We start from the raw sequence: 27541 nt of genomic DNA, 5'->3' as shown, positions 1-27541 counted from the left end.
TATGCAGTGTGCATGCACCCTTGGAGAGCTTCTTATGTGTAGCGTGCATGCACCCTTGGAGAGCTTCTTGTGTGCAGTGTCCATGCATCCTTGGAGAGCTTCGCATATGCAGTGTGCATGCACCCTTGAAGAGCTTCTTGTGTGCATGCACCCTGGAAGAGCTTTTTTATGTGCAGTGCGCATGCACCCTTGGCCATCGATAGCACGAGGTCAGTCCTGCTAAAGTCCAGCCCAGCCCAGGCTTTTTTTAATATCCAGCGACATCATCAGATTTCCTGCCAGTCCACGTCTTGCTCCCCCCTCCAGCTACTTTAGTTGCATGAGTCGGATTTGAAATCCACACTGCACTGGCAGAGAGACAGAGCAGAGGAGAGGAAGACTCTCCACATCGGCCTCTTGGGTCCCGAAGGCAGACGCACCGGTCATCCTCTCCAGGTAACGCTGGGCTCCTTAGGGCTGATCTTAAATAGCTTTTAAAAACAAGCTAAGCTTGCGGCGCAAGTCCTTCCAACTGTGGCCAACGGAGTGCACGTGTTGAGGTCCTTATGGAAACTTTAAACCGGTGTGAGTGCAATTTTGCACGGAATTAGCACTAGGGAAAAGAGTGTGCTAATACAAAGTATTCTTTCAGTGCATTTTTGCACCAATGTAATGATTGCGGTTTCTTATGAGTACTCGGCCAGACATTGCCCTGGCGCAAGAACGAATTGAAAGAATACTTGTTAGCACAAGGACAGCTTTAGGGTTAATATATCCTGTGCAATTGCACATGCTCCAGTGCACACTTTCAGGAGCAGTGGCCCAGTAGTGAATGGTAGGGTTAGAGTGCAGTGCATGTTGCAGCGATGCCGCCAGCACAGTGCGTACCCAAAGGGCAGTGTAAGTGCCATATTTGGGAGTGGCGTCAGGCACCAGGGTCTCCTCTGCTGAGGCTCCACACTGGGCATTAGGTGACTGTGATCACACGGCCAGAGTGGCAGATCATATTCACATCTACCCCGCCACAGTGTGCCCATCTGCTTAACCCATTGCAGCACTGGATTGAATGCCAGGCCAAGTATAGAATCCCCTTCGTGCCTGGGCGAGCAGATAAGTGGAGACGTGCAATGAAAGGCAAAAAACAAAACACAAATGGCCCAATCAGAAAAAGAATTCCCACGCTTGCTGCACGAGCGCTCTAGGTTGCAACGCTTATTTTGAAAAAAAGAAAAAAACATGCACTTTTCCCGCCCATAGAAATCTATTTCAATTGTTTAGTTTTAGATTCAGCAGTAATGAAGGAATGTACACAATTGTCGATTTGTATGGCTGAGTTGGTGGCGATTGCATTGGTGATTGTTAGGGTGTGCGAGTTGGGGTTTGAGAAGGTGGTGGTGTTTTCGGATTCATTGAGTGGGTTGCAGGTGATTGTGGCAGGGGATGGTGATGGAAAGGATGTGATTTTGGACATCAGGTGGAAGATTGATCGGTGTGTGCGTGGGGGGGATGGATCTGGAGTTGGCGTGGGTCCCCAGTCACAGTGGCATTTTGGGTAATGAGTTGGTGGATTTGGCGGCGGGTGCGGGTATGAGGAGCAGAGGTATCAGTGGATGAGGTGAAGGCTGTGGTGGTGAAGCGGGTTATGGATGAGTGGCAGGAGAGGTGGGAGAGTGGGGTGAAGGGCACGTGGATGTTTGGTGTTCGTGAGAAAGTGTCTGTGAAGGTGGATGCAGGGAAACTGGAATGAGGAGGAGGGAGGCGGTGATGCTGAACCGGTTGGGGATAGGGCATGTGGGGCTGAATGACAGTCTGTTTCGAGTGGGGAAGCGTGAGTCGAGGGACTGTGCGGTGTGTGGGGTGCCTGACACTGTGGGACATTTTCTGCTTGCGTGTGAGAGGCATGTTGAGGAGAGAGAGTTGATGAGGATTCGGTTGTCTGCGCTGGGAGTAGCTGAACTGAGTGGGAAGGCTTTGCTGGGAGGCGTCTGGGTGAGAAGCAGGGAGAGGAGCAGTGTGCTGCTGGATTTTGTGGGGCAGACGGGGCGGTGGGAGGAGTTATGAGAATGTGAGGGCTGTGTGTAAGATTGGTGGGGTAGGTGCACATCATCCTTTTGGATGGGGAAGCGCCTGCGTGGGTCCGCCCGAGCATTCGATAATTTGAAGAAGAAGAAGTGTTTCAGAGCGCAACAAGACAAGGGAGGGGAACAAGGTAGGACAAAACAAACGATCTTACTACGCCCAGTGACATTGAGAACGCGCAAGTGGAGGTAATGTAGAATTACTTAGGAGCTCATGGACAAGTTGCCTCAGTAGCAGTGGCATATGCAGGGTGTGATTGGACCCATAGAGGGGCCGGAAGTGGCAGAGGAAGGACTAATGTCTGCACCCTACGGGGGCTCTCATGGGCAGTTTGCCAACTCTTAACATGTCGAAGATGTGGGTTCACTACATCCGGTGAAAAAAGCAGTCCACTGCCCACTGAGTCTTGCAGTAGTCATCTGGAGGCACCGAACATTCATACATTAACAATAACAGCCCATCTCTAAAGGTGTCAGTCTGCAGAATGCACAGTAGGCGGGCACTGAGGAAAAGTCACATAATACATGATGCTGGGGCAGGATGGGTGTGCAGAGGAGCAAGTGGTGACAGTCGATGTACCCAGTGCCAAAGCCACAGAATGCATGATGCAAGAGCGGGATATTGGGATCAGGGGAGGGGAAGTTGGTGCAGAGTAGATGTATCCAGTACCAAAGTCATAGAATGCATGATGCAGGAAAGAGATATTGCAGTGCGGGGGTGGGAGGCTGCATGGTGCATAGACCCAGTACCAAAGTCACAGAATGCATGATGCAGGAGTGGCATACTGTGCTGAGGTGAGGGGCAAGTGGTGACTATCGATGGACCCTGTGTCAAGGTCACATAATGCAGGATGCAGGAGTGGCATACTGGCGTGATGGGAGGGGCATGTGACGTACAGTACATTGACTCAGTGCCAAAGGCACAGAATGCATGATGCAGGGGCAGGATTCTGAGGTGATGGGAAGGACAGGTGATGTACAGTACATAGACCCAGTGCCAAAGTCACATAATGCATGATGCGAGAAGGGCAGGTGGTGCATAGTAGATGGAGCCTGTGTCAAAGTTACAGTATGCATAATGCAAGAGATGGATACAGGGGCATAGGGAGGGGTGAGTGGTGCACTGTTATAGGCCCAGCACCAAAGTTACAGAATGGATGATCCAGGAGTGGAATACTCTAGTGAGGGAAGGCCAAGTGATGCACAGTACATAGACGCAGTGCCAAAGTCACCAAATGCATGATGGATGCAGGGGCAGGATGGGTGCGGGGATGCGAAGGTGGTGCACAGTAGATGGATCCAGGGTCAAAGTCAAATAAGTCATGATGTAGGAACGGGATACTGGGGTAAGAGGAGGGGCAAGTGGTGCACAGGGAACGGTCCCAGTAGCAAAGTCACAGAATGCACGATGCAGGAACGGGATACTGGGGTCAGGGGGTGGGAGGATGCTTGATGCACAGTGCATAGACCCAGTACCAAAGTCACAGAATGCATGATGCAAGAGCGGGATACTGGGATCAGGGGAGGGGCAGTTGGTGCAGAGTAGATGTATCCATTACCAAAGTCACAGAATGCATGATGCAGGAGCAGGATACTGGGGTGAGGGGGTGGGAGGATGCATGATGCACAGTGCATAGACCCAGTACCAAAGTCACAGAATGCATGATGCAAGAGCGGGATACTGGGATCAGGGGAGGGGCAGTTTTTGCAGAGTACAGTATCAAGTACCAAAGTCACAGAATGCATGATGCAGGAGCGGGATACTGGGGGGAGGGGGTGGGAGGGTACTTGATGCACAGTACATAGACCCAGTAACAAAGTCACAGAATGCATGATACAGGAGCAGGATACTGGGGTGAGGGGGTGGGAGGATGCATGATGCACAGTGCATAGACCCAGTACCAAAGTCACAGAATGCATGATGCAAGAGCGGGATACTGGGATCAGGGGAGGGGCAGTTTTTGCAGAGTACAGTATCAAGTACCAAAGTCACAGAATGCATGATGCAGGAGCGGGATACTGCAGTGCGGGGATGGGAGGGTACGTGGTGCATAGACACAGTACCAAAGTCACAGAATTCATGATGCAAGAGGGGGATACTGGGTCAGGGGAGGCACAGTTGTTGCAGAGTAGATGCATCCAATACCAAAATTGCAGAATGCATGCTGCAGGAGCAGGATACTGGGGTGAAGGGGTTAGAGGGTGCGTGAAGCACAGTGCATAGACTGAGTACCAAAGTCACAGAATGCATGATGCAAGAGCGGGATACTGGGGGAGGGGGTGGGGGGGTGCGCGATGCACAGTGCATAGACCCAGTACCAAAGTTGCTGAAGGCATGATGCAGAAACAGGATACTGGCGTGATTGTAGGGGCACGTGGTACACAGTAGATGTATCCAGTGAGTGCTGAAGTCCAAAATGCAGGATACTGGGGCGGGGGCGGGGGTAGATTGTTTGCTACAAACCGTCCTGGTACACCCTTCTTTGGAGTTGATGCTCACTTAAGCCACAACATGTTTGTGAAAACATTAATCCAAAAGGAAACCCTGAGACAATGAAAATTTATGACAAAAGACATGACAAAAAAATAAATTATGAAATTTGATTGGCTGGTACAGGTGGCACAAATATTCTTTAAATATGAAATGTCCTCAGTCCCAAAAGTACGCACATCACTCGCTAAGAACAAACTACTACTTAAGAAATAATTTCAGGACAATGGCCGCGTGATAGCGTGTGATAGCGTTATACAACATCCGTAAATAAATAGACAATGCCCTTTGGCTGCATTTTACTGTCAGGTTCTTCTGCTTTGGAACCTCGTTCGTTTGCTTTTCTGGGAGGCTGTCACTGTAACCTAGAGTGCCTTGAGGAGCTTGCGTGCTCTGCTCTCTGGGAACATCAAACTTCTCCGCACAGTGTGACCACATAACGGAATGCTATTTCTCAAATCCACATGGAAATCAGAGCAACACTGCAATTGCAAATCTGTGTCTTCAAACAACGCATTTGTACGTGTTTATTATTTTGTTAAACGCACCCATGAATGGATGCTGTCTCCATTAGGCACGTGACTAGTCATGTGTCTTGTTTTTCAAGCTTTCAGGATAATACAGGTGGCTTTCTTTGGTATTTCAAATCGCAGGAGCACATTCGACCTCTTCCTGGAATACTGCAAACTCAAAGACAGGCGCAGCAGCCGATGGTGAAGTTATCCACAAATCTATACTGGACCAACCCCCCCGCCCCCTCACGCCTTTCTTAAACACTTCCTACCCCTGAACAGGACTCATAGACCATCACTGCCGAGTGCAAACAGGCGGAGGAGCGGGAATGGTTATAATAGGGAAACCGTACATTTCTTAACAACTCTTGGCAACCTCTCTGTCCTCTTCACCCTCCCTCATGCCTCCCCAGCAAGGTGCCCTTCATTAATGCGCCCCCCAACTCCCTCCTGGTCTATCCCACCTCCAGGCCCGGTTTGCTCCTCCCTACTCTTAGCCCTCCTGCATAATTCTATGGATGAATTATGAAACTATCCTGAGAGATGTCAATTTCCAAGAAAATATTGTAGGGCATCTACTTCTCAACGTGACCCTTGATGGCTAGCAGGCAAGCACGGCAAGTTATACTGAGCATTTAGAACAGAAGCTGAACTCTGGGAATATCATTAGATATGAATAAAGATATTGGAAAGTGTGGCACGATGCGGCTGGAGGTTCTAGCAAAGCCATGGGCATATTGGAGAGGATCTGAACCCACATGTGGCAGCACCTTCCAGTTGCAAGTCTTTCAGGCCAGGGGACCCAACTCAGCAACAGTGCGGGGGGCTCATCTTGAGGGAGGTCATAGATGTGGCAAATGATGCCAGAAGCCTCTGTCTGTCCCCTGGCAGATGCTCTAGGCCATACTTGACGTTCTCTTCAGTGGGCATCATTGCTAGCATTCCACTGTGGAGACTAAGGGATTCGTGACGAGTGAGGCAGCAGCAGAGGGAAAAGGCAGTCCTAGAATTACTACCGTTCTGCCAAATATTGGGCTTGATGGAAAGCTATAGGAAATGCCTCCAGCATTTGGTCTGTGGAATTTCCTCCAGAAAATGGAGTCTTTATCGCTGACAGAATTACCGCTGGTGTCAATTTTTCACAATGGAGTCCTATGGGTCTCCATAGTGGGGATTAACATAAAAGATTGATGACATGTGTACTTTTCAGTGTTATAATACTGGTGTTAATGTACAAGGGTACATGAACATCTAATGAAACCTGACTACACCACCTTTATGGCAGCATAACTGTGCCATGATCATAGCTACTACATCAGATCTGTGTAAATTACCATGCAACAGTGCCGTCCTGAACATATGTCCTCAACATCCACCCGTTCCAATGCGTTACACTTAGATTGTCTCCACATACCCGCAAGGAAACTGTCCATGCCACGAGGCCTGGGTATTCAGATTCCCTCGGAATTGCATATTTGCTGACAAATTGTTTGCTGCTTTCACGCGTCTGCAAAAACCAAGTGCAATTCGTCAAAATCAGTGATGGGCTGGGTCAGGAATTATTACAATGGTGGACACCAACGAATCAATGGCAGTCGCCATTGCTAATGCCCTCACCCACCAATCACTACATGCATGCAGTGAAAGACCCGGTGAACCGAAGCACAACATGCATGCAGTGAAAGACCCAGTGAACCGAATCACTACATGCATGCAGTGAAAGACCCGGTGAACCGAATCACTACATGCATGCAGTGAAAGACCCGGTGAACCGAAGCACAACATGCATGCAGTGAACGACTCAGTGAACCGAATCACTACATGCATGCAGTGAAAGACCCGGTGAACCAAATGACTACATGCATGCAGTGAAAGACCCGGTGAACCAAATCACTACATGCATGCAGTGAAAGACCCGGTGAACCAAAGCACAACATGCATGCAGTGAAAGACCCAGTGAACCGAATCACTACATGCATGCAGTGAAAGACCCAGTGAACCGAAGCACAACATGAATGCAGTGAAAGACCTGGTGAACCGAATCACTACATGCATGCAGTGAAAAACCCGGTGAACCGAATCACTACATGCACCCAGCGAAAGACCCGGGGGAACCGAATCACTACATGCATGCAGTGAAAGACCCGGTGAACCGAAGCACAACATGCATGCAGTGAACGACTCAGTGAACCGAATCACTACATGCATGCAGTGAAAGACCCGGTGAACCGAATCACTACATGCACCCAGCGAAAGACCCGTGGGAACCGAATCACTACATGCATGCAGTGAAAGACCCGATGAACCGAATGACTACATGCATGCAGTGAAAGACCCAGTGAACCGAATCACTACAGGCATGCAGTGAAAGACCCGGTGAACCGAAGCACAACATGCATGCAGTAAAGACCCAGTGAACCGAATCACTACATGCATGCAGTGAAAGACCCAGTGAACCGAAGCACAACATGCATGCAGTGAAAGACCTGGTGAACCGAATCACTACATGCATGCAGTGAAAAACCCGGTGAACCGAATCACTACATGCACCCAGCGAAAGACCCGGGGGAACCGAATCACTACATGCATGCAGTGAAAGACCCGATGAACCGAATGACTACATGCATGCAGTGAAAGATCTGGTGAACCGAATCACTACATGCATGCAGTGAAAGACCTGGTGAACCAAATCACTACATACATGCAGTGAAAGACCCATTGAACCGAATGCTTACATGCATGCATTGAAAGTCCCAGTGAACCGAATCACTACATGCATGCAGTGAAAGATTTGGTGAACCGAATCACTACATGCATGCAGTGAAAGACCCAGTGAACCGGGTTTGCCTGAATGCGTGAGTTTATTCCACATTCTAAATTCACACTGACTGGAGCAGCAAGATCGCAGGCCAAGGTATTGCACCCATTTAGCAGGAACATGCTTGAGGACCTCTTTGATCAATAGCTAAGAAGGACATGTAAGATGCCTTAATGCTTGGACATTTTATAAAAACTATGGTATGGTTTTCTTAAATGTATTTTACACTGTAGTGATTCAAATCAGGCAGTTGTGGTTCCCCAGCATCAATGCAATGTCTGTATACCAACATTAAATGGCCATAAAAACAACTATATAGATGTTCTACTCAAAACTCATCATTTGAAAAGGGAAGTGTGCATGGCTAATACATTCCAGTTTGTTTAAAAATCATTTGGTTATGAAACACTTCCCCAGACTAACAGTAGAATGTGTAGCAATTGGAATTATTTGGTCGCCCCACCCAAAAAGAGCAGGTGATACATGTTTCACACCACATGGTGATTCCCCAGGGCGCATTGCTTTTCCTGGCAGCCACCAGAAATTCGGTCTTCACACTTTGCTGTGAACCCAATGTATTATATTTGCATTTAACCATGAACTGTTGATCTATAGCTGCCAAACGGTGTTAGAGCATTTGGAATTATTTGGTTCCCCCTCTGCCCCAAAAAGAGCAGGAATTTCATGTTTTGCACCACATGGTGATTCCCCAGGGCGCGTTGCACTCCCTGGCAGCCACCAGAAATCTGGGATTCACACTTTGCTGTGAACCCAAAATATTATACTTGTATTTAATTATGAACTGTTGATCTATATCTGTTACACGGTGTTAGAGCATGAGTGGAGCAAGGCTTTACCTGGCATCCAATGGCAATGCCTGGCATTTGATGTGGGCGCTTTGGAACTCAATGGTAAAAACTGTCCCATTCTGTCACTATTTAGGGATATGAGGTCACAACATGGTATGTGGTGGGTTTATCAGTGTCCACCAAATAGTGTGCGCATCTCAGCATATTGCGGCAGTACAAGACAATGATTGAGTACCTGGGCTGGGCGTATGGTTGCAATAGCTGTATAGGATGACAATGCCTGCCTCACAAAATGAGAAACTAAGCATAGCATGGGGATACCTGCCACAGATTGGTAGCACCTGCGCATATCATGGCCAAACATGGCAGCCTAGAAAACATTTTCACTATACAAAAGGTACAAATATTGCCCTTGCCAATATTTGTGAGCTGTATTATTGATCAAATGTTTAGCATCCAAAACAGAAATGCTGAGTGCTACGTGCAGTGCCTCGCTGTATAGCACCACTCCATGTAGAACACGCTACCATCTAGACTGAGGTATAAATATAGCTGCATACATTGCATATTGTAAGTGGACATGAACTGCGCCCTTCTACCACTTTTGGTGACCTTGCTCTGCATGGGTTCATTACTGGGGCACTGGAAGAGACAGATGCAAAACCTGTGGTGTTAATAGGTGCAGATCGGAAGTCCCCGGTTCCTGAGTTCCAATCTGCGGTCTATGAGAAACTGGGAGTATGCTATCCATAGGGAAAGCCCAAGATTTGGTAGATTATATAACTTTCGGTTTGGTTAGCCACTGATGATGGCTAAATAGGAGAGCTAGTTCATGGCTAGGTTATGTTGATGTGCTGATAGCTAAGCATGTGGTGGCCATTTGAGGGTGTGTTATGTAAGGTGGCAGACGATTTTAGAGGGGAGTCGCTTAGTCGCGGGTAGGCATTACAAGACAAAACAACCTGCAATGCTGCACTCCTACCCCTGCCCATTTGCAAAGAGTTCCCACTTCTCTAGCTCACATTGCCACGTGTCTGTGTGTCTGTCTGTCTGTCTGTCTCTCTCGCTCTCTCTCATAGATACAGTTTACCCCATGAGGAATAGGACAAGCATCTGCAGATGTGCGAACTGGGCAGTCTGAAAAGTCAGAGATTACCATGTGCTACCTGCTAAGGTTTATGGGAGGCAAGAGCATTTGGTTCAGAGGAAGGGCTGCGTCAAATTTGTGTACCACAGTCACCCATTTCACCTTCCTTAGTATGTTGGTTGGCAGGCTGAAAGGTGCCTCAAACCTCCCTCTAACATGCTCAGGTGCTATGCTCAGTGGCCTGTTAGGACTGTTGAAGCAGAACAAGGCCTGGTTCAGGCCTTCATCAGGTGTTTTTCCGGGAGAGTGGCCAGTATCCCTGCTCTTTTCACCTGCAGGTCTACCTTGCTGTCGACCGCAAACCCCAAACTCTTCTCAAACAGTCCAAAATGTGACCTCAAGCTCTCCCCCCGCCCCTTCAACGGCCACAGCTCACCAGGTTTTCACTTGGATCGAGCCCTTTGGTTTTTTTGCAACCCTGCTAGGGGATCTGCATGATGGAATGAGGAGCAGAAAAGATAGTAGGTGGCGTGTGGATTCCTCGATATGTGCAGCACCTTGACCTAGAAACGGAGGCATGCGGTGCAGCAGCTGCAGGCTGGTAAAGAGCACTGAATTGGTAAACACAGATAGGGTATTTGGCTTGGGGGACTAGGATAGACCTTCGAATAACACAGAAAGCTAGAGTTTGCAATTTCCCGGGCCCCTTGCTAATTAAGGGTCTGAAGGGAATTTCCTTAAAAACCTAAGTACTTGTGACACAGTCAACTCCTGACCTAGGCCTATCCTTGTTGACACAGTTTTCAAAACAGACAGCAGACTTAGTTGCCTCCATTAAACCTCTCTGCTCTCATAGGCACCTGTCAGTGTCATGGTTCTCACGGGAACTGAAAGCTGAGCGCAAAAGGCGCCACGCGTATGGTGTCCCGGAAAAAACATACTCTGTCTCTGATGCTTTTAAACATCTACGTGCAGCCGCTGGTTGCTCTCATCTGCTCTCACCGCTTCAGATGCTACGCCTATGCCAATGACACCCAGATTCCGGTCAGATTAAATCAGAACCAGACAGAGGGTGATCATTTGGCTGCACGAGTGTCTGGTGGCTGTGAAGATTTGGATGGACAGCAAGTGGCTAAAATTGAACAGGGACAAGACAGAGATACTGTTGGTGGGTGCTTCCTCTAGGACTATTTCTTGGGCCCCTTCTTTCTGGTCGTCTGCCGTGGGGGACTCTCATCTTCCTCTATCCACAGTGAAAAACTTGGGTGTCTATCTCTCTTCTTCTCTGTCAATGGCAGCGCAGGTTAGTGTGGTTTGTAAGATGGTCTTTTATTCCCTGAGGGTACTTTGGAAGATACTTCCTTTCCTTCCAGTTGTACTTTGCACTCGGGTTGTGGCATCCCTGATCACTAGCCGCATTGACTACTGTAATGCACTCTATCTGGCCCAGCCTAAGGGTCTGGTGCAGAGGTTGCAGCACCTGCCGAAAATGACAGCAAGGGTAGCAACAGGACCTTCCTACCAAACCCCTCTTTTTTGTCTTCCACCAGTGTAGAGGAGATGAGAAATCAGTGGGGCACAGTGACAGTGCGAAGAAACCAAGAGGCGAGGGGGCAGGGAGAATGTAGGGATGCAAAAACCTTCTTCTGTTCCCCATCACCAGTGCAGGGGAGCTGAGAAATGAGCATGGCACAAAGAGTGTAGACATGCCAAACACCTCTTTTGTCATCTTCCGCCAGTACCAGGGAGCTGAGAGGCGAGCAGGGCAGAGAGAGTGTAGGATGCCAAACTCCTCACCTGCTATCCTCCGCCAGTGTTCCAAGATGGCTCACATGAACTAATAAAGAAATGGCTCCTGAGATTACCTGTCTTCCTTTGCTAAGCCAGGTGAGCCAAGATGCAGCATTATTTTGCAGGCAGTGATGTGGCATAAGCTGCACCTACAGTAAGAGACACAATTAACAAGGGTGCAAGATGTCTCTCAGCACATTGTTATTAGCCAATAATTCTAACTGTCAGTCAGCAAGAGCCTGACAGCGCACCACATCAGACAGTACAGCATGATGTGTGACAGCCCATGACTGCTAATTACGTGTGGTGTTTGACAGTCCATGATGTTAGTAGTGCATAGATGAATAATGTCTGTCATGGCATTACTTTTTTAGTGCATGATCTCTGACAGTATATGGTGTCTGGCAGCGCATAAAGACTGACAACCCTTACCCCCACTCTGCAATATGTTTGACATTGCAGATTGGCTGACAACCCACAGTGGAAGAGAGCATTAGGGCCACGTTTAACTCATGTCTGACGCTGCATTACAACTGACTATACAGGATGTCTGAAAGTCCATTTGAACTGAAGGACAATACATGAGCCATGGCAGCGTATGAGTTATTTGTATTTATATTTGTATTTATTTTATTTGTATAGCGCACCCAACCCTTAGGTGTCTGGGTGCTTTTTCTTAGAGTTACATGTGTTACAGAATACATACAGTTAAGACAATACAGACATTAGATATGGTACAGCATTTGTACATGTTACATATTTACATACAGTAGGTACAATGCAGGAATTAAATATGATACATCATGACATATACAACAGCAGGCAATTGATGTAATAGAAGGAGCCCATGCTTACTGTTCCTGAGAAGTGATCCAAATATTTACATTTTTTCTGAAGTTAAGGTAGGATGTTTCTGCTCTTAAGGTAACGAGCAGTAAGTTCCATTGTTTAACTGCTAGAACCAGGAAGCTGCTGCCCCCTGCTTTCTGAAGCTTAAATCTCTCTATTTTAAGGCAATGATGTTGCGAGGATCTAGTTGGGTGGTCTGAGAGGTTCCATACAAATTTGTCGCTCAGGTATTTAGGTGCTTGGTTGAAGAGGCATTTATGGGTAAGTGAGAGTGTTTTGAACGCAATTCTTTGGTTAATGGGAAGCCAATGTACACTATGTCTAAATTCCGAGATGTGGTGTGAACTAGGGACGTTCAACGCCGATCTAAGTGTGTTGTTCTGTAGTATTTGCAACTTGTTTAAGTTCCGTTGGCTAGTTCCTGAGTAGAGGGCATTACAATAGTCTAATTTGGACAAGACAAGCGCCTTGGCTATAGTAATGCAGTTTGTCAATGGATAAGCAGGGCCTACATGTATTAATTAATTTACATGTGTAGGGTGTAGTCGAGGCTGTTGCGTTGACTTGTCTGGTCAGTTTTGATGACGAGTCAAGGTACACGCCTAGCGTTTTTACCTCCTTCGAACCCTTTTATATTGTTGCCGTCAATATTGAATGAGTCAAATTGGTTGTATAACCTGTTAAGTCTAATTTGAGATCCTATAAGGAGAAGCTCTGTCTTGTCATCATTGAGGCAAAGTCCATGTTTGGCCATCCAAGCTTGTATGATCAGGTAAATGTCATTGAGATGTTTAGAGTCAGAAATATAGTCGCCAGTAATAGGTATGAGAATGTGGGTGTCATCTGCATAGTTAGTATAGGAGACACCCAAATGATCTAAATCATCAAAAAGGGGCTTAGTAAAAATATTGTATTGCGTAGGGAAAACACAAGAGCCCTGAGGAACTTCACATGTAACTGGTGTAGGTTCTGCTGAAGCAGTGGGTGAAAACACTCTTGTAGTTATATTATCCAGTAAGGACTGGATCCAGGTGGTGGCTTGGTCTGAGAAGTGTGCTGCAGTTGTGAGGTGATTACATAAGACTTTATGATCTACTAAGTCTAAGGCAGCCGATAGGTCAAGTAACAGTAGGAGGCTAAGTTACCTTTGTCTCTTATGTTGTCCATTTATGTTTTCAGATCAATCAAGGCTGTTTCAGTGCCATGGCTAGGTCTAAAACCAGATTGTCAGACTGCCAGAAGGTGATTACTTTCCAAGTGTTCCTGAATCTGAAGGTGGGCAGCCCTGTTGAGGATTTTCAGCAGAAACGGGACTGTGGTGATTGGTCTGAAAATAGTGGGGATATTTGGGTCTAGAGTGGGCTTTTTTAATAGAGGAAGCACCCAAGTGTCTTTCAGTTTAGTCGCGACTGTACTCGTTTCGAATGAGGCGTTAATTATTGAAGTGATGATAATAGTTGCGGGCAGATGTCCCCCTGACATCTTGAAGGTTTCAGATTCGAGATTATGCCTTTGATGTCCTTAGCGGAGAGAGGTGAGAATTTAAACAGGTTGTCGGGATTCAGAGTGGGTGCAAGTGGCAGGATTTGAGAAGTGTTAGTAGTAAGGCTCCGTTTTTTTACCTCTATTTTAGCATGTATGATCTCAATTTTGTCAAGTAGGGCTTTCTGAATATTGGTACACCATGAGGAGGCTTTAATGCTAGACTCAGGTGGGGGTGTAAGTGACTCCAACTCTCGAAGGATGCTGAATAATTCTTTGGTACATGACTTAGCTTTAGAGATTCTATCATTGTATGTGTCACTTTTAGTTTTATGGATGGGGCTCCTATAGATTGAGGAAGCTGTTAGGAAGTTATCTTTATTTAGTGTATCGTGCTGGTTTTTCCATAGAGTTTCTGCTATTCCTTTGTTCTTTCACAACGTTCTGAGGTGCGGGTGAACCATGTATGTAAATGAGCGTAAGGTTTGGACTTCTGCATTTTCAACAGCGCTATTGTGTTGATGGTGTCACGTAATGTGTCGTTTTAGAGATCAACCAAGACGGACGGGTCGTTAGTAGGGATAGGGAGGTTGATGATCAGTTGTACAAATGGTAGTGTCTGTGCTGTTAAGTTCTGTAAGTTCCTGGTAAGTCTAGAAGGGGCAATCAGGATATCTTGGTTATGTAGGTTGCTGTCCTGAATGGTAAATAGGATAATATTGTGATTGGGCCAAGCACAAGGAGAGTTAGAGAGGATATTGATTTTGCAATTCATGTCTGCAATCCAATCTAATGTTCTTCCTTTGTTGTGGATAGATTGTGACATGTGATGAGTGAAGCCCAATTCTGTTAAGCAATTGGCAATCGCTAGGGCATTGACATCTTTAGGATCATGTAGTCCCATGTTAAAGTCTCCTAGTAGTATGACATGAGACCCTAGTTTTGTGTTAGTAGTAAGGAGTAAGGTAATGTCTTCCTCGAAGGAAGATACCGGCCCAGGTGGTCTGTACAAGAGGTGGATGGTTGTGGTTTGTGAGGCCGTAATAGGCAGCTTGATAGATGGCAGTTCGCCAGAAGGGAATGAGTGGCTAGGAATAGGTCGTCATTTTAGTGACGTTTTAGCAATAAAAACCACACTGCCACCTTTGGTAGACTCTCTGTCTAATCTTATAATGGCCTACTCCTCTGGTATAGCAAGTGAGAGTGATGGCGCAGATGCAGGGTGAAGCCAGGTCTCAATTATGGCTAGGAAGTCCAAATTGTTCTTGGTTATGAGGTCAGCAATATCTAACGCGAGGGCAGTCAATGATCTGGTGTTTATGAGCGCCCCTTGATAGGTGGGGAAGAGCTAGTTGGGTTCTTTTTTGTGTTAGTGGTATTTTTAGGTAGAGGTGTCACATTTGTAATTATACCATTCGAGAGGTTACCTGTTTTAATTTTGTTAGTGCAATTTTATTATTGGGAGTCTTTACGTCATTATTTTGTGAGGGTCTGGTTGACCAGGTTCTTGTGCCTAGTCTAAGGTTCCTAGTTTTGGTTGGACTTGGTTGGTTGGCAGTAGGTCTGGTAGTGAAGAGCTTGATCTATTGGGTAGGGGTGAGTGGCTGGTGTGTCACTTAGCATTCTTTGAGCAGTGCAGTGACGTTTGGTAACCTTTTGGAGTAAGTGTGGTAGAATGCAGGTATGATTGATACTCTCAAAGGTAATGTGGTGGCCATTGTTAGGGATATGCTAGCTGTCCTAGGTGAGTTGAGAACAGTCTGGGGATTGTTGTTATTATCATTAGCAAAGGGGGTTGGCGTAAATGAAGCCATGGTGAGTAGTGATAACACTGAAATTGTGTTTAGCAGACTTATAGTACTTTTGAAGAGTGTGTGCATGGTTAGTAATCAAACTGGCTAGCTAGGCCAGTGATAGCTGATTATAGCAGTGGCACGGGAGAGTAATGTTAAATGCTATGCACGCTGAGGTGAGACATTATGCCTGAACCTTGTGTCATGCAGCTACACATTGGGTGAGATACAGTACATGCAAAAAATAATTTTGGTGTTGAAATTGATGATTAATAGTACAGTTATTGGATATCAGACATCAAGCCTAATACATTTGGAAATTACTTGCATAAAAAAGCATTTAGTGGGAGAATCCCGTTGTAAATTGACATTTCTACACGAGTTAGTGGTGTGTAGTTCAAGATATTGGCTGAGACACGCCATATAGAAAAGCTGATAAAAGTTGTAGCCCAATACACTTTAACATTTGCTCAAAAACCTGATATTCACTAGGAGAATCACTTGAAGGTAGTGGTAGTCATAAGGCCTTCTATGAATAGTTTGAATAGCAATTAAAGGCAACGTACGATAGGGCGTGCAGATGAATAAGCTAGATAAAATTAGGCTAGCGACCGCAGATACACGGTAGCAATTTCGTTTGACAAGTCATTCATTAAAGCTATTGGCAGTCACAATGTAGACATCGGCGTACGTAGTAGTCTAGGACTAGCAAGGAGACAACAGTGCATGAGACGTGATTTAGGTATACATAGAAGGTGTGGATCGCGCCAAATGGCAAGCAAGTAGAGAGACACGTAATCAGTGGTAGACACAAGGTATGAACTGACGATTAACTGTTTAGAGGAACGGCCACATACATTTTCAATTTGCAGAAAATGTAGTAGCTCATTTAGGTACTCAAGAAGGCAGTAGTAGTTTGTGAAGACCAACGATGTAACAGCCGTAGGATACAATGTAGTTACAGCGTGATGTACATTACAATTGAAAATAAGTAAGCAGTCGCAATTCATATGTAGTATGGCAAAAGGTAGTCACTGGAATGTTATTTAGTCAAATGATATGAGTGACAGCGCTTACCATCAAAGTGTGATGGTTGGTTTGCAGCACAGCCTCTATTCAGCGATAGGCGAGGTTGGGGGGATTATAGAGCGAACGGGGGCAATGGCGGAACTGCAGCAGGAGGCGGGCAGTGTTTCTAGACCATGGGGGGCTGGCTTGTGCCTGCCGGTCGCCTGATTGGCCTGAAATGGTCTCCTGCGACCAATCAGGATGCACAAGTGGTTACCAGAGCGATGGGACTTCAGCAAATGCTCAAATTATACAGCAGCCATTTTAACGCTGTGTGAAGCGTTTGGTTGCACAAAGGAAACACGTCCAGATACACGCTTAAAATAACTTTCCGGGAGCCACCAGAGGGTGCCGTGGCGTGCTGACGCTCCTCGGTCTGTCTCCACCTTGGGGTGCCGAAAATAGGGATTTGGGCCCCCCCAGTATGCCGCAATTGATGTTTTGACCCCCACCGCGAGTTACTGAAACACACGAGCACCAGTTGTGTGTTTTTCTGACACCCGGAGCTGCCGTTATTCCTGTGAGCAGGCCTTCTGTGTTGGTGAGCGGTGCCTGGGAGGTGGCTGTCCCCGCCGAGGAGCTCCGTGACGCGCTCCCCAGTGGTCAGTGGGGGAGAGGCGGCCGTTGCCCGGACGGCTGTTGCCCGGGTGCCCAGGCCCTATTCAGTGGACGTGCGTTGGCGCCCCAAGACGAGGGGAGGGGGCCGGCGGAGGATACCATATTAGCCCGCCTTCATTGAGGATTCGTTGGCGAGGGAGAGCGAGCTGGACATCTGGGTACTCCCCCATTGTGTGCTTTCCCGAAAGAGCGCAGGAGGTGCTGGCCGCCTGGTCGGGGCAGACGTGGATGTGTCTTGGGGCCCTGCTTGTCAGTGGATCGGGGGCCGTGGGTGGTCTCCTGCCCCTCCTGTTGGCTGCCGACAGCTTTCAATGCGGCGGTGAAGAGACGTGTCTTGGGGTGAGTTGGTGCCCCGTCCCGCGGCAGCGCTGTCCAGGAGTTTAGGTCTCCACGCAGGGCGCGTTGGTGGACTGGCGTCTCAGAGTCCCTTACATTGAAGGCGGAGGTCTGGAGTGAGCCCTCGGACGGTGGTCCTGCCCCTGGAACTTGGATTGCTTGTCAGCTTGTTTAATTTCGTCTGGACACTTGGGAGCAGCGCTTGTCCCCCCGGTGGCGAGGGGGTGCTTTGGGACCCTGCGGTGCCTTGAGGGAGCGGGCCCGGTGCGGAGTGTGCTGTCTGGGGTGGCAGCGCCCCTCGGCATAGGTCTGGAGAAGTTCTGGTACTGCGGTGTTGTCCTGCTGGTGGGCTCCTTCTCCCGGGCCTGGTCTCCTGCGGTGGCTTGGGGCAGGCTCTTTCTCAGCGGGCGAAAAGAGTTTTTGCGGGGCCCCTGGTCCTCTCTGCTTGAGGTGATGTTGCGGGGATCTCCTCCGAGGCCCTACGACGCCTGTCTCTGCTAGCTCCGGTTGTCCCCCTGTCTCAGCTGGGATGGGGTTCAACCCGGGTGCTGGAGAGGCGGTTCCTAAAGCACTGGGGTTGGGTCCGGACGGGGGGTCTGCCGCAGTGATTACCTGGGGGTCTGTCTAGCCGTGTGTCCTCTTGTGCCTGGCCATCCATCCGCCGCTCGGAGCTGCTGCTTTTCACTGCCTTTTCCCCACTACTGATGGACCGGTCTCAATCACTGCGGAGGTTCTGGCGCTCGCCCGAGCTCAGCATGGATAAGAGCGATTCTAGACCTGCCTCCCAGTCGGAAGCTAAGGAGGTGCAAGCGGTGAGTCAGAACATGGCTGCTCTATTGGAGCAGATAAGAGGCTTCCGAGCTGACATCAGCAAGAGACTCGACTCCCTGGACAAGAAGCTGGACGCAGTTGATGATCGGGTCCATGTTTTGGAGGCTAATCAACGTCGTCGGATCTCTTTGAAACTCAGTTTGATATGCGCCTGGCGGAGCTCGAGAGACGGGAGGAGAGGTCTTCCTTAAATTGGACGATTTGGAAAATAGGGAGCGGCGCTCTAACCTGAGATTTGTAGGCATTCCATAGCAGGAGAGGGAAACGCAGTCTGACATCACGAGAGCAGTCAGAGCAATAATAAGTAAACTCTTTGACGGCGGTAATACTAATGAGCCGACAACAGACAGAGCTCATAGAGCGGGGGGTCGTGCTGGTGCCCCTAGATCAGTCCTGGTAAAGTTCCACTATTTCTCTGAGAAAGAGAAGATCTTGGACTTGGCCCAGAAGAAAGCACACATCGCCTGGGAGAGTTCCAAAATAATGATTTATCAGGATTTGACGGCATTCACTCTAGCGCGCCGGAGACTCTGTGGCCCCTTGACTAAATGGTTGCAGTCTAAGGGAGTGCGATACAGATGGGGTCATCCCTTTTCTCTTGCATTTGAAGTTGAAGGCTATAAGTACTCCCTTGTCACAGAAGCCGACATACAGAGGGTGACTGGTGAACTCTTGGGAAATTCAGCTGATGTTGCAGGAACTTCAGATGGCCCTGGAAAAAATTCCGAACAGCGGGGACCCTCCCGGCTTGTGGAGAGGTGCAGCGTTCGAGGTCATAGGAAGTTTAGGAGGGTGACACCACCCTCTCCGAGTCAGCCTGCCTCTTAACTTATTCAAGAAGGTTGTTTCCTATATCGTGCTCTTGGGTGTTCATGGAATATACTGTTTTTTGGTGGGGAGTCCTGGGGGTTCTTGGGGCTCTTTGCGTTAGTTATGCCCTGATGAGGCTGGCATAAACAAGAGGGACATTGTGAAGGTGAATGGAGAATGTGGGGGGAGTGGGTTTGTGTGCTGCATGTGGGGGGGGCTCAAAATGGGGTTATATATTTTTTTTTTAGTCATGGGCGGCCCGGTTGGAGGCAACCAATGGTGGCCTGGTGTGGCAGCGGTTGGATGGTGCTGTCAGGCCAGGCGCTCTGTAATGCAGAGAATGGGGATTTTGGGGGTGGGGGTCTGTTGGGTTTCAAACGGTTTGGGGGGATTTTGATTACTGTTGTTGCTTTTGCTTGGGGGAATTTTTGGAGAGTCATCCGACAAGGTTTTTTTCTGAGAGTTTGATCTTCCAGCGACCAAGGCCGAGACTTTCTTATTTAAATGGGTGAGTGTGATTTTCCTCTGGCGCTGGGCTCGTTAAATGTGTGGGGCCTCAATTCCCCATATAAAAGGTCTTTGGTGTTAGAGGAGTTCAATAGGTTGAAACTCGACATTTTATTTCTTCAAGAGACTCACTGGGTGAAGGGAGTAGAACCTGTTTTGAAGGCAAGGTCCATACACAAAGTCTTGCATGCATCCTCCAAGGTCAAGAAGAGGGGGGTGGCGATTGCCCATTTCTCTCTTCGAGCCCAGGTTTGTGATCCAGAGGGCCGTTTTGTAATGGTCAAGGGTGACTGTAGGGGAACCAGGGTCACATTGGTCTCCATTTATGTGCCAAATGATGCCCCAGAACGCTTCTGGTCGGAATTGAAGCTCAAAATGATTACCTTTACTGAAGGTGCGTTAGTGGTAGGGCGTGATTTTAACATGGTTCTTGATTACTTGTGTGATAGGATGCCCATTCACCCGGCGGTGGACTCCCAGCTGCAAAGACGCCTCGCGTCTTCCTTCCAGAGCACCAACGATGAATTAGGGCTTTGGGACTCAAACTCGACGCGAGAAGGCCCTGACAACCTTTTCACTTTTTTCTCGAAGCCCCACTTGTCATTCTCTAGAATTGACTATGTCCTGGTCGATAGGGGGCTTTACAACAGAATCTCTGAGGTTTGTGTGAAGGTGACTCCGTAGTGTGACCACGACATGGTGAGGGTACAATTAGGGATTCCCATTGTTCTCCCAGGGCCGAGGCAGTGGACATGCAATGACCTCCTGTTGAAAGACAAGGAGTTAGCTCGGACTGTCCTGACCTCTATTGAAGAATTTTTTGAGTTCAACGATGATGGGTAGGTGGGCCTGGAGGGGGTCTGGGAAGCCTTTAAGGCTACGATCAGGGGTGTCCTTATTGGGTTCGGGGCGGTGAGGAAGCGAGAGAGGGGTAAGGAGGAAAAGCTTCTTAGGGACAAAATTGAGGCTATTCATCCGAAGGGCAAATTAAGGTCCCAGATATTCCCGGGTAAATTGGCAGAGCTTCAGCAGCTCAGGGCAAAACTAGCTGCTCTCCTGGTGGGGCAGACTGAAAGGAAGTTGTCCTTCCTTAAGCAGGAGTACATGGAGAGGGGTGAAAAAGCTGACAAAATTCTAGCATGGAGACTCCGTGAGCATAGGGAGAGTAGGCAAGTGGAGGCTCTTGCCTTGCCAGATGGGATGCTCTGCAGAGAGGATTCTGTGATTGCTGACGAATTTCGTAGGTATTATGAAAGCCTAAACAAATCCGAATACGATGGAGATGGGGCGGACATAGATAATTTCTTAGAGGCTTTGCCAATTCCCTCTCTTCCCTTCGAGAAGGCCACCCTCTTGGAGAGCCCTATTTCGCCCCAGGAGGTGATAGACAATATAGGTGCTATGAAATCGGGTAAGGCCCCGGAGGATGATGGGTTTACTGTTTTTTTTAATAAAACATTTCAGGGTGCTTTGGCTCCATTCTTAGCTAAATTGTTTAACGGTGTTCTGGACTCAGGGCATCTCACCCCTTCCATGCTTTCAGCCCGTATTTTTGTAATCCCTAAGGAAGGAAAAGACCTGAGAAGTTGTCAGTCATACCGCCCAATTTCCTTGCTTAACACGGACGTGAAGATTTTAGCTAAGCTCTTGGTGAATAGGTTGGCGACTCATCGCCCTGTCCTAGTGCATGGCGACCAGGTGGGTTTTGACCCGGGGAGGCAGGGTAGCGACAATATTAGGAAGTCACTCGTGTTGATGCATGAAGTGGCTCTTTCGGGGGTGGAGGCTTATCTGTTATCTCTGGACTCGGAAAAAGCCTTTGACCGGGTTGAGTGGGCCTACCTGAGCAAGGTTTTAATGAAAATGGGTTTGGGCGTTAGTGGATAGCAACTCTGTATAATGGCCCCTCGGCCAGGGTGGCAGTTAATGGCGTGACCTCGTCTCCTTTCTTTCTTTCACGAGGAACCCGCCAGAGTTGTCCGGTTTCGCCTCTGCTCTATGCTCTGGCGATTGAGCCCCTGGCGATAGCGGCTAGAGAACATCGGGGTATAGCAGGGGTCAGGTGTGGTGAGCTGGAGTTTAAACTCTCACTGTTTGCGGATGACCTTCTGGTGTATGTAACTAACCTAAGGCAGTCGCTTCCGAGTCTCTTCAATCTAATTAGCACTTTTGGTTCCTTTTCCGGGTTGAGAATTAATCGTACGAAATCATGCTTGATGCCTATGGCTAGCTCTGACTTGGAGGTGGGGGAGGGGACCACTTGGGAAAGTATCAGAGTTGAACGGGAGGCGACACATTATTTAGGGGTTTTGATCCCGAGGGATCTAACAAAGCTTTATGAGGTCAACTTCCCTCCGGCTTTGGTGAAGATTCTTGCCGATCTCCGGCGGTGGTCCCCCTTGACGCTATCATGGTTCGGCCGTATGGTGTCGATCAAGATGAACGTGCTTCCCCATCTGCTCTATATGTTTTCCTCCCTCCCGGTCATTATCCCAGAGTCATTTTTTAAAGCTCGCCAGTCGGAGGTGGTTCGCTTTATCTGGAGGGGGAAGAAACCGAGGGTTAAATATGATACTTTGACTCTTCCGCATTCGTTCGGGGGTTTTGGGATGCCTGATTTTCGTCGATACCATAAGGCGGCTCAGTTGAGGGTGTTCTTGGAGCACTTAAGGGATGAAATGAGAACGTATTGGTCATATATTGTGGATGTCCATGCCCATCCCATACAAGTGAGAGACCTCCTGTGGGCAGTGGGAACCCCCCTTCCTAGAGCTGTGAAAGTACACCCCACCTTGTCAGTGTTGTGGTCGCTGTGGAGGAATGATAAGGGGAATGCGTCCCTTTCTTCTTGGCCTTCCCCCCTGTCCTCGGTGTGGGCACCCCCTTTCGACTTGGGTAATAGAGATTTTCGGGTAACTCAAAGTTGGTCGGACAGGGGTCTGGAGCGTGCAGCCCAGCTGTTTAGGCGAGGTGTATTTATAGACTATGATAGTCTTATGGACTCTCTGGGCGCTCCTCCGACCTCTATTTTTGACTATGTACGAGTGAAAGGCATTATGACTGACCCCCATTGGGTTGCAGACCTATCTCGCCCCCCCCACTCCGTTGGCGAGAGTGATTATCGAGTCCAATAGTAGGAAAGGCTCCCTTTCTAAAATTTACAAAGCGCTGATTACGGCAGATGTTAAGCTCAGGCAGCCCTTTAAGAAACATTGGGAGGGCTGGGTAGAGGGGGAAATAGGGGAAGCTACTTGGTCGGCCATTTTTAAGGTCATTATTTTGGGATCCCTATACACAGCGGCAATGGAACATAATTTAAAAATGCTGCACGCGTGGCACTTTTCTCCTGAGAGACTTGCCAAAATGTACGCAGGGTCCTTCCCGCTCTGCCCGAGAGGTTGTGGTCAACGGGGGTCCTGGATTCATCTTTGGTGGGGTTGCCCTTCTGTCCAGTTTTTCTAGTCTGAGCTCCTGAGTTGGATTAAGGAGATTACGGGGCTGATTTACCCTTGCAGCCTCTTGTACTTCTCTTTGGTGTTCGGGCCTCGGAGGAGGATGATTTGCCCTTGTCACGACTGGTCCATGCTATGTTGCGGGCGGGGAGGCTTGCTTTGGCTCAGAGGTGGAAAAGTGCTGTGATGCCTTCTAAAGCTGACTGGTTAGCAAAACTCTGGGTGATCTTCACGTCCAAATAATTTTGGCGATTACTCACAACACCATTAACTCCTTTTTGGAAGACTGGATGGTGGTTTTGCTTCATGAAGATTGTGAATCAATGAGACCTTGATTTATGAGACTTTTCATATGCCTCGAATATTTGTGTTCCCGCATATGATGCCATGGACCGTCCTTTGTTTCTTTGATTTGAACCCATTGTGGCAGTATTGATTGTAATTTTGGTCCCGATACTTTGTGATGTTTTTCTCTCCTTTGTTCCTCTGGGTATGGTTTGGGTTGAGTGGGTGGTGGGTGAGGGTGGGGGAACGGGGTGGAGTTTGGTTCGGGGGTTTCCTGTCTTTGTTTCTTTTCAGTGTTCTATTTTTGATTACAAATGCTCAATAAAAGTTCAAGTGAAAAAAAATATAACTTTACTCTCACGGGGCAATGTTCTTCTCGCATCAAGGTACCGACGCACAGGCAGCTTTAAATAATGGCGATGTGCCCGCTTTTTGATCAAATCGAAGCGTAGCGATTCACTCCACGGAGTGTAGCAGATCCAGGAGACTTACCTCCACAGGAGGGAGAGACGACTGCAGGTGGTGTATATCCCCATCACTAAACTAAACCCAATTGCTCTAGGAAGGAAAGAGTGTGATCGAGGCATGTTGCGATTGCTTGGCACATTCAATCGCAAAATGATGGAACAAATCGTATAGAGAAATGTCCCATCATTATGAGTTTGATGGAATAACCTACAGTACTTTTGCAAAAGTTGTTTTCCAATAACGCAACTTATAATCACAGTAAATCTGCACGATTCCAAGTTGTGTTAATTCCCCATTTCAGAGTCCAATAGGATTCCATTGTGTAATGAAGGAATGAGCACAAGTCGTAATTCAGTTGGTGACGATTCTTCCCATTTCCTGGAGGAAATAACTCCAGCCAAGTACTGGAGGTATTTCCTCCAATTTACCCCCCACCTGGTAATATGGAGTGCTAAGAAATGGCAATAAATTTGTTAGGACCATTTTTTATTTGTGTACTAATCTTGCCATACACACAATGAAGAGAATACCTGCACCCAGAATCCGTGAATTACAGTGGGTGGGTGAGGCTATCCCTAGAAAGAGCCAGCGGGTGTATTATAGTGAAGTAGTTATCAGAGATGGAAGCAGGCACATGTCTGGACCATTGTATACAGCGGATTAATAAGAAGACAAGAATAATGACATGTAAAATGTGCCAACTCTGTTCCACAATGGTAAGATAAGTATGACCTCCTACCCACAAATACCATGACCAGCACATTCCCATATCTCCTAAACCTAAGGATTGTACTTTATGATGCGTTGCATTTATCTGATGCGTGTTCGAAGCTTAGAGCCATAAGGGCATCAGATATCCAATACAGTAAAAGTATGGAATGATCTCTTAAAACAAGTATTGGAAACAAGTATAAAGTATGTATTTAGGCCTACTCATATCAAATCCAAGTTATTAATGCCTTAAAAAATCTAGCACATGAGGCATATATCGATTTTAAGATGTAAGCCCTATATACAAAAATATTAAAACTTTGACAAATTAAGATCATATTATTTATAATTAATTAGAGTTCATACATTATCTTATCCTTCAATATGTCAGTACATTTTAACAAGGAGTAAAACACCACATTAGAAGGAGCCTGGATAAATCTTTTAACAAAAAAGCATAGTTTCGACTTATGCCACGTGTCCCTAGAAACTCTACCACATGGGATTCAACAGCTTTAATCCAGACTGAAATGAAAAACCTCGGAAGAGAGGTTATCACACAGTGCAACTGTCCACACTGTGCAGCATCCTTTTCTAAAATCCTGACATTGGCCAAATATTCTAGGACTACGTTTATTTACTAATCTTAATTCGACCCCAGAATATTTGAGAAAAGTGCTTGATGGTGTATCAGGGAACAAGGGAAGGATCATTGCTGCCACCAGCGGTGTTTTGTGAGCAATGCTATGAGTAGCTATCCCTTAACCAACTTCCCTAGCCTCCACATTGGATGTCAAGGTGATGGCTCTATTATTCTGTACACCTCTCTCCTAACTTGCTGTACTTGTGCTGGGCAAAGGGCTCGGTGTTTGGAGGGAGAAAGACATATGAGCTCTATTTATGAATGTTGTATGTGTTTGTTTGCCAATCCGGCTCTAGGTTTCTCTCAACGTCGCAGAGAGCCCGAGAAAGTGTTAGTGCTGGGCTCATCGACCCATCAAAAGGCTTTCACTATGAATTTGCATAAGGAAGATGTGCGTTTCATAATTTTCTGGGCTGATTAGTTGCACGTTTGCTACTGATCTGGAGTTTGCTGAATGAGCGCAGTTCTGTTAACCATCATTAGTGAGTTGGACCCTCATAGAGTTAGGATGTGCGAAATGTTACCTAGCACAGTCTCCAATGACCTTTTCTTTCCAAAAATGCATATCCATTTGCCCTCGATATATTCATGCCCGTTCTGCTCTAACCTCCACACCCGCTTTAGGTCGGACTAGTCAGTGGCGCTTGCACCATCTATAAGTCGAAACTATTGCATTAGAGTGAAATGGCATAGGGGGAGGGAAAAAAAACCTATAGGTGTTGTTTGGCTATTTGCCCACCCATTGACTGCCAACAGTTTTTACTTGTGTATAAGTATTAGGCATTTGCCAGTCACTGCTATTAGATGCCCAGGTAGTTGCACCATTCTGCACCCAATACCATCAATGGCCAGTTAATACCACTACGGCAGTGTGTGGCAATTGCCTTTTTGACGCCTACACAAAAGCCCAAACTGTTTGCATGCCAATGCTTGTTATTCTATAGGGTACAGAAGCAACATATGCAGTTTTCAGTACAGCACAAAACATCAAGCAATACATGTAATAATACATGCATATTTTAGGAACTAATTTGGTGACCTTATATGTCTATCCCACACTCTATACATGTTGTATTGTGTTCCCATACTGTGCAAGTATTGGCATGATATGAATAACCTTTTCCATTATGTCACGGTGTTCCATTCTACAGGAGAGGCTAACATCCCACTGAACCTTGCACGCCAAGGAGTCTGTGAGGTTTCCCGTTGCTTGGCTATCCGGCGTCCTCATCACTGACAAAGATGGAGCGATCTACACAGGAGCTGTTCCTCAACTTCATGGTCGTCTTGATCACAGTCCTCCTCATGTGGCTTCTTGTGAAATCTTATATGGAATAAGGACCTGCCAAATGTCTCTTGGATTACCCTAAGCCTGTACCTCTGTGAAGAACAATGTAAGCGGAGAGCAGAACCATGGGAGCTGCAAAGCTGCACGCTCTCTGCTCTGTCTATACATGGCCTGAATAGCGCAACGTAGAACAACTCAAAGTCCTTTCATCGACTCTGTTGGGCACCACCATCTGTTTCAGCCAACACAATAAGCCTTTCATTGTCTTTCATAAGCACGTAATGACCCTGATGTGAACACTCAAAATTCATCAATGTTCACTACATGTGATTTTGTGCTCAATTATTGCTAAGCAAGCTTAAGCATCTCTCATTTGTTAACACTTTAACATGGATAGCATGCTGTCCTGGTGTGAAGCTAATTGCAGTTTGTAAAGTATGCCATCTCCCCTACAGGACCACTTCTGTCAGTGGTATCGTGACTGTAGAAACCATTGTTCGCACAATGCTATTCACAACTGAATAAATGCAAAGTTTACGTTTTTTTCTTAGTATAGATTTTCATTGTTTCTTTTGCTCAATGTTATTTTAAATAGCTTTGTATGTATAGATGTTCAATATGTCGCACTGTCATCCAGTGAGGTATCACTTAACACATAAGCATACTTTTAACTTTCACTCCCCCCTCAAGAACGTTCATCAAATTCTTACATTCAATATATCAGTGGCATCTCTGGCAGCTGAATATCGGACCACAGCGTAGTATCAAAATGTTCTTTAAAATATATTGCATGCACAAATGTTTCGGCTACTTCTGCAACTTCTGTAGCCTTATT

At 47.2% G+C, this 27541-nt stretch overlaps 2 long non-coding RNA genes across 2 annotated transcripts in view; one reads left to right on the top strand and one right to left on the bottom strand.

The window, feature by feature from the left end:
* LOC138528765 (uncharacterized) overlaps positions 1–27541 on the bottom strand; it is a 790960-nt gene that overhangs the window by 626664 nt on the left and 136755 nt on the right. The window lies entirely within an intron of this gene.
* LOC138528764 (uncharacterized) lies at positions 229–27249 on the top strand. The gene is made up of 2 exons (XR_011284234.1): positions 229–435; positions 26570–27249. It is a non-coding gene; the product is annotated as an uncharacterized lncRNA (long non-coding RNA).

The sequence above is a fragment of the Ambystoma mexicanum genome, chromosome 7q, assembly GCF_040938575.1.
Source record: "Ambystoma mexicanum isolate Mex_15411 chromosome 7q, UKY_AmexF1_1, whole genome shotgun sequence".
Classification (NCBI taxonomy): Eukaryota; Metazoa; Chordata; class Amphibia; order Caudata; family Ambystomatidae; genus Ambystoma; species Ambystoma mexicanum.
This window is presented reverse-complemented; position numbering and strand designations above follow the sequence as displayed.